The 12,999-nt window shown below is 40.3% G+C and overlaps 1 protein-coding gene across 6 annotated transcripts in view; it reads right to left on the bottom strand.

Annotated features, from left to right (window-relative positions):
* The window catches only part of LOC103295915 (cytochrome c oxidase assembly factor 1 homolog), a 33,608-nt gene extending 21,219 nt beyond the window's left edge, over window positions 1-12,389 (bottom strand). For 4 of the 6 annotated variants that reach the window (XR_008558096.1, XM_054726145.1, XM_054726149.1 and 1 more), the window contains exons 1-2: window positions 12,286-12,389; window positions 8,567-8,666 (exon numbers count right to left, since the gene is read on the bottom strand). The gene's annotated coding sequence lies outside the window, so the exon portion shown is untranslated. Of the gene's footprint in view, window positions 1-8,566; window positions 8,667-11,873; window positions 11,979-12,285 lie in introns of those variants that run through there. The other 2 variants (XM_054726146.1, XM_054726147.1) reach the window with 2 other exon arrangements.
* Window positions 12,390-12,999: the final 610 nt, after the last annotated feature.

Below are 12,999 nucleotides of genomic sequence, written 5' to 3'. Positions count from 1 at the left end.
GGATCAGGTGGGGTTCCCTTGGGGTGTGGGGCGGCCTGAGCGAGGGGCCTGTGGTGGTTTGCAGGCCGGCCACGCCCCCTGGCAACCAAAGTGAGGCCCTGGTATCTGGGATTTATTTTCCTTCTACAATTGAAACTTTGTAGCCTGGAGTGGAGCCAAGCCTGGGGCTCCCTCCGAGGCCTGCAGCCATTTCTGTTGGGGTTATAATTGAAATTTTGTTGCCTTAAGTGGGTGGGCCCGGCCAGGGTGTGTGGAAAGCTTTGCTTCCCCTGTTGCTGGCGGCAACCCTGGCCTGCTCTCAAGCTCCATTCTGCCGCCATTTGTTTGAATTTGTTTACCTTCTATAATTGAAATTTTGTAGCTTGAGTGGAGGCTTAGGCCTGGCCAGGGCAGGCAGAAAGCTTGGCTTCTTCTGTTACCTAGGAAACCTTGCTCTCTGTGGCTGTAGCCATCTTGGTTTGGGTTAATTTGCATACTCGCTCTGATTGGATGATGGGCGTAGCTTGTGGGTGTGACGGAGGTGTGGTCAATTTGCATATTTGTCTATTATTAGATAGGATGGGGCAAAAGTAGGTTTACAGTCGTGAGTAGGTGCAACACAGAGTTTACGCTTGTATTATTATTTATTAATGTATTATTTTCCCTATGAACAACTGTAAGCCTACTTTTGCCCCACCCTGTATTTATTAAGACGGTTTTCTAACAATTGAAAGTTCTCTAAAGAATCTTGAAGAAGGGGTGGGTGCCTTTTTTCTCATTTGCACAAAGGTGCCAATAGGCAAGCAGAAGCCTGGTTAGTGTGACCAGAGGGTGTACCAGGAGAGGAAGCAACACCAAGAAAGTGGTCAGCCCTGTCTAGAGGAGATCAGCAAAGGAAACTGACTCCCAGTAAGAGAAAGGTGGAGGAGTGGGAGAAGGGCTTCAGATCAGTAAAAAACAGCAAGCAAAAGCCTCGAGGCAGAAACAGGAGCTGCAGCACTGTGGGAGCTGGTGGGGAGCCACAGGAAATGGGCCTGCAAATGGAGGCTGTCACTGCCCTGAATGGCCGTCTACCCTGCTGGACTCTACTGTGTATTATTTTGTATTGTATTACTCCTGTCATTGGGCTATGTCTTACAAGCTGAGTCTATCAAAGTGAATTATTTTCTCTACCCTACCCCGCCAAATTGCTAAAACCATGGTTCATCTTAATATGCTAGAAGCAGGCATTTAGGCAGTTGAAGTAAAGTGTTACCATTGTTAGCTAATTACTAAAAGAAAGAGAGCAAAGGAAGGTCAGACATTGTTACCCACTCAGCTGGGAAGCAGAGGCCTGTTTGCTTCACCAGGAAGCTACAGCTTCACACCCAAGAAACTATGACAGGCATTGCTCCTCCAAGAGGATCAACACCCCCCTTCCCCACTCCAGTACCAGATTGTGTGTACGGAAGAGGGAGACAGGGGGAGATAAAGACATACACAATAAGTCAAAATGGCCAAGGGGGAGGTGCTGGATCATGGAGGCTTGTCAGTCTAACCTGGGAAAAAGATAATTGGTTAGGGGGTGGACCCCAATGCAAGCCTATGAAATCTTGGGAAGATATTTAGTTATTTTGAAAAGGCTTCTGGTTAAAACCTAGAACAAAGCTCTCGCTCTCTTACTCCATACCCATACTCACCCCTGACCCATGCTCACCCCACCCAAGCGCTCACCTGTTCTCTCTAGAGCCATATGGGCATAACAGCCGCATGGCCAACGCCTCAAGCAGGCTCCAGGCAGGAACCTGGGTACAGCAGCAAAGCAACAAACTGCAGCCGGGAACACAAGTTAAACTCACCAAATGCAGGACTGGGACTAAGCTTTAATATGGCACAGAATCTCTGGACATTGACTCTATGGTACATACACATGGCGTACCGTATGAAAAATCGTAGCAACAGTACTAAACAGAATTAACATGTTGTAACTGCTAATTTATAGATTTATTTTACTCCCAAACTTGTTATGTCTGGTCATAGGATCTCTATGAAATATAAAATGCACATAACCTTAATACTCATTCTATTTATAACTATTGGCAACAGGAAGAACATATAAGCATATGTATAACAACAGCTAGAAGTAAATCTGATGCTTAGATCATAATTTTTTTCATAGATGCTCCTGTCTTAGTTCCCAGAAATGTGCACCTTTACAATCTATTCAGTGTGTCTGCATGGTTTGCTTTTGCTTTCCACTGGATGTCAGTGAAGCTCTTAGAACCAATGGTATCCCAAAATATTAACTGTTGAGGTTTAATACTTAAGAAAATTTTATTTTTTGTTTCCTTACTTTATAAATAACTTTCCTCAGGATTTGTGATTCAAATAAACACAAATTTCCTGAGAAATGCTAGGAATGTCTTCCCTTATGTAAATGCTACTTTATTCAGAAATTATCTGCTTTGTGTCCCACGGTGAACAGCATCCATTGGGAGAATTACTTCTCAGCAATAGTCATCCTATCTTCTTTCCCTGTATCCAATTTCTAGACATACCTGGTATTGCCGGTTCTTGGCTTGTTTGAGGATTTATACGGCAAATATGATTGGTTTCGGTTTTCCCTTCTGCCAACTTAGGCTGACCACGAGTCTTGGGAATCTAAATTAATTTCCACTCACTCTTGGGCTATTTCATTTTCTAAATTGTATTGCTATTGTCTCCTTTCCTGAAGTTATTGTCCTTTTGGGTTTTTATTGTAGCTTTAGCGGGTTTCAATAGTAAACAAGATTAGAAAGGTCAATGTACCATCTTTTTAAATAGATTCAAGAGTCAAATATTAATTCTTAGTAAATTGTCCAGTTTTTCTGAAGTGAAAACTTAAAGCAATTATTTTCCAATGACAAGAAACATCACAATTTTTACTGACTTTACTGAGGTGACACTGGTTAATAAAAATGTAATGGTTTCAAGTGTACAATTCTGTAATACATTATCTCTATATTATATTGTGTGTTCACTACCCAAAGTCTCCTTCTGTCACTATTTATCCCCCCTTTAACCTCTTCTACCTGCCCTCGCCAAGTCAATCTACCATCTTAATCCCAAAGGAGTTGTTAAAACAAGTATCTTAAGTGATTCAGACATGGGTGGTCCCAAAATTACACCTTCAAACACTGAAGTAGTGGATCATCAGTAGAAAGTGCCCAGAATAGTAAATATAACTATAAATAGTAAAAGAAGCTGAGTTGTTTAACTGAAAGAAAATGCTGGGAGCTACAACAGCTACTTCACTAGCTAAAAGGTTAATGGCATAAAAGAAGTTAGGCTTGTTCTCTATGCTTCCACAGAAAACGAGAGCCAGTATATGGAACTGCAGGCGAGAGATTAGGTAAAATTGAGAAGAATTTCTCAGCAGACAAAACTATCCCAAGAAGGAAGGAATGAGCTGCCTTGGGAAACATACTCAGGAACAGGTTGCACAACGATCATTTTCAGGATGACACTAACAGCATCTAAGCCCTGGATAGTTTTGCGGTCCAACTAGTTGCTGAGGCAAGGTTAACACATGAAAAACAAAATTAACACATAATTAAATGCTAGATGGATGGTATTATAGAAATAAAGTCATTTTAAGCATACTGAGTGAAAGCTACCAAATATAAAGATAATAACTGCCTGGTCCTAAATTTTCTTTTCTCAGTTGGAATATATTTTTTGTCCACACAGACTACACTCATGTGCATTTATTCCTTGATTTACTATGAGCAGATAAAAAGTGACAAAGTGATGAGTTCCTGCTATGAAAATTTCTGAGCCACAAACTTAATTATTAAGCATCTTTTCCTTACCTAAGGAACATGTTGGCTTAAAAACAGGTCTCCTCGAATTTATTCTCCTCACCTCCTCCAATTAAGGAACAGAGAGGACACAAGATAGGATGGAGCACAGTGAACAAGGGAAAAGAGACATAATATGAGGCTTTAGCAGAAAGCAGTGAGGCCATATCACAGGTTGGGAGAAGGGAGGAATGTGGTGGGTCAAATTAAATATTTCAGGTTTAAGTATTATGGTAAATAAGAGTTTCAAGCAGCAAACTGATATAATCCAATTTTATATCTTTATATATATATTTTTTTTTAATTGATTTCAGAGAGGAAGGGAAAGAGAAAGAGATAGAAACATCAATGAGAGAGAATCATTGATCAGCTGCCTCCTTCACACCCTACACTGGGGACGGAACCTGGGGATATGCCCTGACCAGGAATCGAACCGTGACCTCCTGGTTCATAGGTCAACGCTCAACTACTGAGCTATGCTGGTCAGGCAGATTTTATATCTTTTAAAATAGCTTTTAAAAGGAAACCCTTGTGTACTGTAGGTGGAAATGTGGATTGGTGCAGCCACTGTGGAAAGCAGTATGGAATTACCTCAAAAAACTAAAAATGGAACTGCCTTATGACCCAGCAATTCCACTTCTGGGAATTTATCTGAAGAAACCCATAACACTAATTCAGACAAATATAAGCACCCCTATTTTCACTGCAGCATTATTTACAATAGCCAAGATATGGAAACAGCCCAAGTGTCCATCAGGAGATGAGTGAATAAAATAGCTATGGTACATTTACACAATGGACTATTACTCAGCTCTAAAAAGAATAGACCTGGAGAGCATTATGTTAAATGAAATAAATAAGCCAGTCAGAGAAAGACAAATACCATATGATTTCACTCATATGTAGAATTTAATGAACAAACTGAACTAACAAGCAAAACAGAGACAGACTCAACAGGCAGATAGCGCTGTTGTGGGGGTGGAGGGATTGAGAAAAGAACTCATGGAGAACAACAATGCAGTGATTGTGGGATAGAGGGGAAGAGGAGGTGGAAGAGGGTAGGAGTGAATAAGTAGTGATGGGAAAAAAAAATAGCTTTATATGAAAAATAAAATGGAGGTAATAATACTTTTCAGTAGACCAATTAGGAAGCAGTATCCAGAGATAATGGTAGTTTGAACTAGGTGGTAGAGAAAGAGATGAAGTGACATTTCAGAAACTGTAAGAGGAAGAATAAAGAAAATGTTGAAAGGTCTTAAAGATGGTCAGAGACAGTTTTCATGAGCAACTGGATAAATGGTGGTTCCAGTTCCCAGGGGAGTATATGCTGGCAGGTGTAACTTGCCAGAAGTGTAAAGAAAAGGGGAGTCCCTTTTTGAGTGCGTTATGTTTGAAAACTTATGAGTCATCTAAGTGTGAATGTCTCACAAGCTACACATCATCATTTCCCACTGAATATCTGTTAAAGCTTCAAACTCAGGATGCTGAATTTTGACATCTGTATCTTTCTTCTGCATCTGCTCCATTTGCTGATTAATTAATGCCACCAATTTTGAGAAATGATAGATGAGTTTCCTACATGTGATAGAAAAAGCTGGAATATAAAATATCCTGTCTCACTGGTAAGATTATATGACTCACGGATTTATTCTTAACGCTGGAGTTATTCACGCCACAAAGGTTAACCTTAAGTAAAGAGTTAACTCATAACTCAGCAAGTATTTTAAAACATTTGAAAATAATCCACAACTTGTTTGCTAGGAATATTACAAGAGTAAGAGAGATTTTGGAAAGGATCCAAGTAAATAGATTCAAGAGTTAATGTTAACTCTTAATTAACTGTCCTGGTTTTCTGAAGTGAAAACTTAAAAGTAATTACTTTCAGCCAATAAGAAGCATCACAATCTTTATTAATGTCCTATTATAGCACAACACTGCCACCTGTTGGACGATATCACTACAAAAATAGTTTTATTTCTGAGAAAGTTGATGAGTTTCTGAAAGAAAACAAAAGAGAACAGAATAATGGTTGCCAGAGGGGAAAGAAATTGGGGGTCTAGATGAAAAAGATGAAGGGGCCCTAACCGGTTTGGCTCAGTGGATAAAGCATCGGCCTTCGGACCGAAGGGTCCCAGGTTCGATTCTGGTCAAGGGCATGCATGTACCTTGGTTGCGGGTACATCCCCAGTAGGGGGTGTGCAAGAGGCAGCTGAACGATATTTCTAACTTTCTATCCCTCTCCCTTCCTCTCTGTAAAAAATCATTAAAATATATTAAAAAGAAAGAAAGAAAAAGATGAAGAGATTGAGAAATATAGCTTGGTAGTTATACAACAGTCATGTGGATGTAAAGTACAGCATAGGGAATATAGTCAATACTGTAATAACTATGAACTTGTATAATGCCACTTAGGTACTGGAAATATCAGGGGGAACACTTTGTAAAACATGATTATCTAACTACTATGTTGTACACCTGAAACTAAGACAAAATAATAATGAATGTAAATTGTAATTTAAAATTTTTTTTAAAAGACTAAGTTGATTTTGTCCTTTCTAGCCCATTACACTTGGATAAAACCATTAGTATACAGAAAATAAATTCAACATCACCAATTTCCACAATTAAAAAGCACAGCATGATATTTACTTCTTGGTTTTAATTACTTGGGTGAGGGAAAGATGTGACCATAAAAACACAGCATGAGTTTTTGAGATGAGGTGTATCTGATTATAGTGATGGTTACACAAAGCTATACACGTGTTAAAATTCATAGAACTGTAAACCAAAAGGCAAAATAGTCAATTTTACTGTATTATAATATTTTCAAAAAGATACGGAATAAGAGGATAAAAAGTGCCATATATATATATATGGTTGATTTCAGAGAGCGGAAGAGAGGGTAAGATAGAAACATCAATGATGAGAATCACTGATTAGCTGCCTCCTGCATACCCACTACTGGGGATCGAGCCCACAACTCTGGGCATGTGCCTTGACCAGGAATCAAACTGTGACTTTCTGGTTCATGGGTCGACACTCAATCACTGAGTCACACCAGCTGACTTACCATATATTTTTTAAAAAGAGGGGGAAATCATAAAAAGTTAGACTATGAAGTATTCCCAGAAAATTCAAGTTTTGCCAAATTAATGTTTTTGAAATACGAAATATTGAAATATATTTAAATACTTCTAGTGTACATCCATAACTTTTAGAAACACTTCTAGGTCTATATTTAAATATTTCAACATGCTTGTCAGGTTAGGATCTTTCTAATTTTGTTTGGGCTTTAGGCTTTTGAGCTAAAAATGGCAAAACTGGCCGAAACCGGTTTGGCTCAGTAGATAAGAGCGTTGGCCTGTGGACTGAAGGGTCCCAGGTTCGATTCCGCTCAAGGGCATGTACCTTGGTTGCGGGCATATCCCCTGTGGGGCGGGTGCAGGATGCGGCTGATCGGTGTTTCTCTCTCATCGATGTTTCTAACTCTCTATCCCTCTCCCTTCCTCTCTGTAAAAAATCAATAAAATATTTTTTTTTTAAATGGCAAAACTGTTCAATTTTCTGCCAATACTTTTGCATTCTAATGTTTTATGATTTTCTTTTTATCCTCTGATTCTGTACCTTTTTAAAAATTATCATACAGTAAAAGTGACTACTTTGCCTTTCTGTTTACAGTTCTATGAACTTTAACACAAGTACAGATTTGTGTAACTACTATTATAATGAAGATATATCTCATCTCAACAATACTGGTGCTATCTCACTCTATTCCTAACACAGACAGGTGTGATGCTAGGTAACAATCTAATAATGGAAACTAGGAATCAGTATTTAACCTTGATTCTGGTACCCTGAAAAGAAAGTCTTATAAAGGCATTTTTATTTGATTGTGTATTGCTTCTCTCAAAAAGCTGGGGTATAAATAGGCTGAGCTGAGTGCTTAGCATCTTTGTAATCTTGGTATTTGCAGGATACTAAGCAAGTCACATATAAATCTAATTTATGTTGAAGTTCCAAGGGTCTGCAGCATTCAAATCCATCTGTGGGCCTTTCCAGTGCATTTGTAGATGCCAAATGCTACGAGGTGCCAAGAGCACCTTACAGAATTCCATTTATGAGATACCTAGAGTAGTCAAACTCATGGAGACAGAAAGTAGAATCATGGTTGGCAGGGGTTGGGTGGCAGGGAGACAATGGGGAGTTATTTAATGGATACAGAGTTTTAGTTTGGGAAGATAAAGATGTGAGAGAATGGTTCAGAAAGTTGCACAACAATATGAATGTATTTAATGTTACTGAATTGTATGGTTAAATGCTAAACTTTGTGTTATGTATATTTTACCACAACTTAAGCAGTTAAGCAAGAAACACAAAATCCTCCTAACAAGTCAGGCCATAGGGAGAACTAGAAATTGTATGTAAAATAAATATATGCAACTTTTTCTAGAGAGCTACGGTAATATTAACTTTCTTCAGTTTCTCAAAATGTTCAGTGACCTTAAAAATATTTGAATTACCACTATAAAATAAGAAAAATATAAAAATATTTGAGTTAAACCTATGAAATGAAACAAATATAAAAATTAATAAGATTTTATAAAACTGTTATTCCCAGCATGTCCCTATCAATATAGAACCAATATAGTTACATCCAAGCTCTATACATATTAAATCCTCAAAAAGCCATCGCCGGTTTGGCTCAGTGGATAGAGCATTGGCCTGTGGACTAAAGGGTCCCAGGTTCAATCCTGGTCAAGGGCACTTACCTCAGTTGCAGGCTCATTCCCCTAAGGGCAGTGCAGGAGGCAGTCAGTCAATGATGTTCCTCTCTCATTGATGTTTCTATTCCTCTCTCTTCTTCTCTCTCTAAAAATAAATAAAAATATATTTTTTAAATCCTCAAATAAACTCCTACTAGCATAAAATAAGTACCACTACTTGAAGACAACTGTCCAATACAGTATATTAAACATGAATAAAAGAATACAGTATATTAAACATGAATAAAAGAATAAAGGAGTTACTTCTACAAGTCTGTTTGAAATAGAAAATTAAATGAACCAACAAAACTGAAGCAGATTATAGCATATTTTTCAAGGCAGGGAGATAAGGAGGCAGTGTCTATAATAATAAACACTCTAAGTTAAATATGTACTAGGAATGCAAATGTCACACTAACCAGGGAACTACTATGTTAGTTTCTGTAACGCATATAGTTTAAAGCAGTATCCCAAACTACACCCACTAAAGCCTACAAAAGGAAAACACTGACAGTCCTGACTATACAAAAAATGTAAAACATCAGTAGAGTAAAAGATAAAAAACAAAATTTAATAGGCAAATAGACTGAAAATATTTGCCACATATCTAACAGTCAAAATAGGAAACATCTCTCTACAAAGAACTTTTATATATATATATTTTTTATTGATATTTTTGCAGAGAGGAAGAGAGAGGGATAGAGAGTCAGAAACATCGATCAGCGAGAAACATCGATCAGCTGCCTCCTGCACACCTCCTACTGGGAATGTGCCCTCAACCAAGGTACATGCCCTGGACCGGAATTGAACCTGGGACCCTTCAGTCCACAGGCAGATGCTCTATTCACTGAGCCAAACCGGTTTCGGCTATACAAACAACTCTTACAAATCAGTAAGGAAAACACAAAATTCAATAGGGAATAAATAAATTATATAAACTATTTCTTCCGGCTTCATTTTCAAATCTCATAATGCTGTACACATATTCTTTACAGCTCTTTTTCCTGGGCCTGGTCTTCCACACACAGTAGTTATTGTTCAACTTGCTCACTGAATTGCCCCTACAGACCTTAAACATGGTCCTCAGAGAGAGTAAATATTAACCTCACAAGCTTTTCATTTAAAAGAACTATAGCATAATCTACAAGGCTTTCATATATCTGATAAGGAACTTACATCTAGAATATAGTATATGCCCAGCCGGTGTGGCTCAGTGGTTGAGTGTTGACTTATGAACCAGGTCACAGGTTCGATCCCAGTCAGGGAACATGCCTGGGTTGTGGGCTGGATCCCCTGTGGGCGGTGTGCATGAAGCAGCCAATCAATGATTCTTTCTCAACATAGATGTTTCTCTCTCTCTCTCCTTCTCCCTTCCTCTCTGAAATCAATAAAAATATATTTTAAAGAAACACTCTAGAATATATAAAGAATTCTTACAACTCAATGATGAAAAGAATAAAAACCTGATTAAAACTGAACAAAGGATATAAATAGACATTTGTCCAAAGATATACAAATGGACAATAAGTACATGAAAAGATGTTCAACATCACTAGCTATCAGAGAAATGCACATCAAAACCACCAGACACAGATCACACCCAGTAGGATGGCTAGAATAAAAGAGACAAACACTGACAAGTGTTGACAAGGGTGTGGAGAAATCAGAACCAGCATACACTGCTGATGGGAATATAAACGGTGCAGCGGCTCTAGAAAACAGCCTGGCAATTCCTTCAGATGTTAAATGTAGTTTCCCTAAGAGCCAGCAATTCTACTCTTAGGTATATACCCAAGAGAAAGGAAAACATGATGCTTGCATTAAAACGTACACATAAACGTTCATAGCAGCATTACTCATCCAAAACAATACTAATGTCCATCAACTGACCCATGGATAAATGGTGATATATCCATAAAACGAAATATAATCTAGCAATATAGAGAAATTAAGTACTGATACCTGCTACAACATGGATGACATGAATATGAAGTGAAAGAAGACAATCAAAAAAGACTACATACTGTATGATTTCATTTATATAAATCATCCAGAGTAGGCAGATATATAGACCGTAGATTAGTAGTACTTAGTTAGGGCTAGGAGTGTAGTGGGGTTGGGGAGAAAATCGGAAGAGAAGGCTCATGGGTTCAGGGTTTCTTTCGGGGGTTAAGAAAATGTTTTAAACTTGATCATGGTGTAAATGCAGTTGCTATCCCAGAGAAACTGCCTTGTATGTCTTATACCTCAAATCTTGGAGTATTAAAACAGAGCAAAAGAATCTTTAGATTGGGCAGAAAGCAACATTGAGCCCCAAAGGAACTGTCTGCAAAGATAACAAGAAAGCAGATATTATGACTACTGGACTGATGACATCTGAATTGAAAATTTAAAATATTGTTTAGAATTAGCATCACTATGTTAACTTTTCTGCACCAACAGAAATGCCTTCCTTCTATTGATGTAATTGTTCCCCTTCCCTTTCTCATAAATAACCCTGGGCTTCTACCTGAATGCTTTGGGCACACAAAAAATGCAGCTTGCCTCTCACTTAGAAAGGTCTTTTATTTTTAGGTTAAGTGTCAATGGCTTTACAACTTTGTGAATGTATTTTAAAAAATCAGTGTACATTTTAAATGGGTTAATTCTATGGTATGTGAACTATATCACAATTAAGCTGTTTGTTGTTGTATTTTTAAAGAGCTGTAGACTGTATTCCCTCCCCCGCCCCCCTTATATCCTCAGCTCCTAAAATAGTTTGGCAATGTTAGGCATTCAACAAATTCTGACTAAATGAAAGAGTAAATTTCAAAACATGGGTAAACCATTATCAAACTCTGTCATATCCAAAGTGATGAAATTACTGCAGGTTGGCATGGAGGGAGAAGTGTGTACTTTTAGGGGTGTTTTCCTTGACGAGTGAGACGGAGAAGTTCGGCAGAACCAAGACCTTGAAGGGTGTGCAGCCAGGCTAAGGACTTCTTATTAACCTGAATCCATGGAAGTGCCAGTCCGATTTTGAGCAGAGGGACAGGGGCTGCTTTTCTGATGTGCGGTTTAAATGGAGAGGTGCTACTTCTATCCAAAGTGGAAGCAGACCAACAGAAAAACCCTGAAGTAGAGCAATATCCCCTCGGGTGAGAACGCGGAGATGGGGAAGACAGACAAGCAAATACCAAAATGTAAGATTTTTAATAGATTTTTTAAATTACACTCAGCGGACCACGCGCATGCGCGCGCACACTCACATGCACAAAGACTGACATTCATACACAGACACGTACGTGCATCGTACCCTACACTGAAATCATACCTACAGTCAGACCCTATAGGGAGCTCAAGTGTGGTCGGGGCCAGAAGGCATTGTGACCACCGGGCCAGAAAAGTCTACACTGATCTCGGCAGGGTCCTTCTCGCAGTGTAACTTCGGACCACCAAGTGCCCGGCTACACCTCTCAGGGGACCCCGACTCTTCACACTGTGCTCCCGAGACCGCACAGCAAGGACCGCAGGCCAAGGCCAAGATCAGCTACACACGTTTCACAACTCGGGGGTGAGAGGCCCCCGAGCAGCATCCCCAGGCGCGGGGCCTACGGCCTGCCTCCCGGCGCCACGCGCAGCGGAGGGAGCGAGCGACCGCGGCGGGATGTCCCTCACGGGGCCGGGCGCCCTTCACAGCAGCCCGCCCCGCACGCAGACGCGGCCGCCCGGCTGCCGGAACAAACCTTTCGGGGCGAAGGAGAGACCAGGCTTTCTCCCTGGGGTGAATCTAACTGGTCAAGGACAGAAGGATCAGGTGGCGGAGAGCAGCGAGGCTGCAGCCGCCGGTGAGGAGTGGGCGGAACGAGCCTGCGGGCAGCACGCCCCCCGGGAGCAGTCGAGACTTCCGGCGGCGCCTCCTCTGGAGGCTAGAGCGTCAGGCTGCGGACTTGCTTGTCCCACTTAGACTAGAGCGACCCCGCCCGGGCGGCTGGGCTTCAGCTTCCTACGTGTTTGGGCTCATGCCAGGAAGGGGTTCGCCTCCTCAAATCCCCGCTTTTTGTTTTCTGGGTCCCGGCAGCCCACAACATACATTCAGTCCTGCAGCGCTGGGCGCGGACATTGAAACTGCAGCCTCTCATAGCTCCTTTCAGGGATCTCGCGCTTGGCTGACCCCCAGGGACGCGAAACCACAGGCCACCTGACCCCCGCACTCTGGCCCTGAAATCCATGTTGCTCCTTTCAGGGAAAGCTGGCAGCAATAAAATTTATCTTATTCACCAATTATTTATTAAGTGCCTACTAAATCAAGGAATGCACGGGTAGAAGAAACTGAAATAGTCCTGGTCGGGTAGCTCAGTTGGTTAGAGTGCTGACCCATATGCCAAGGTTGTGGGTTCCTTTCTGGTCAGGGCACATACAAAAATCAACCAATGAATGCAGCGATATCTCTCTATCTA

This window comes from Eptesicus fuscus, chromosome 14, assembly GCF_027574615.1.
Source record: "Eptesicus fuscus isolate TK198812 chromosome 14, DD_ASM_mEF_20220401, whole genome shotgun sequence".
NCBI classification, from domain to species: Eukaryota; Metazoa; Chordata; class Mammalia; order Chiroptera; family Vespertilionidae; genus Eptesicus; species Eptesicus fuscus.
The sequence above is the reverse complement of the archived record's forward strand: the minus strand, read 5'-3'. Positions and strand labels throughout refer to the sequence as shown.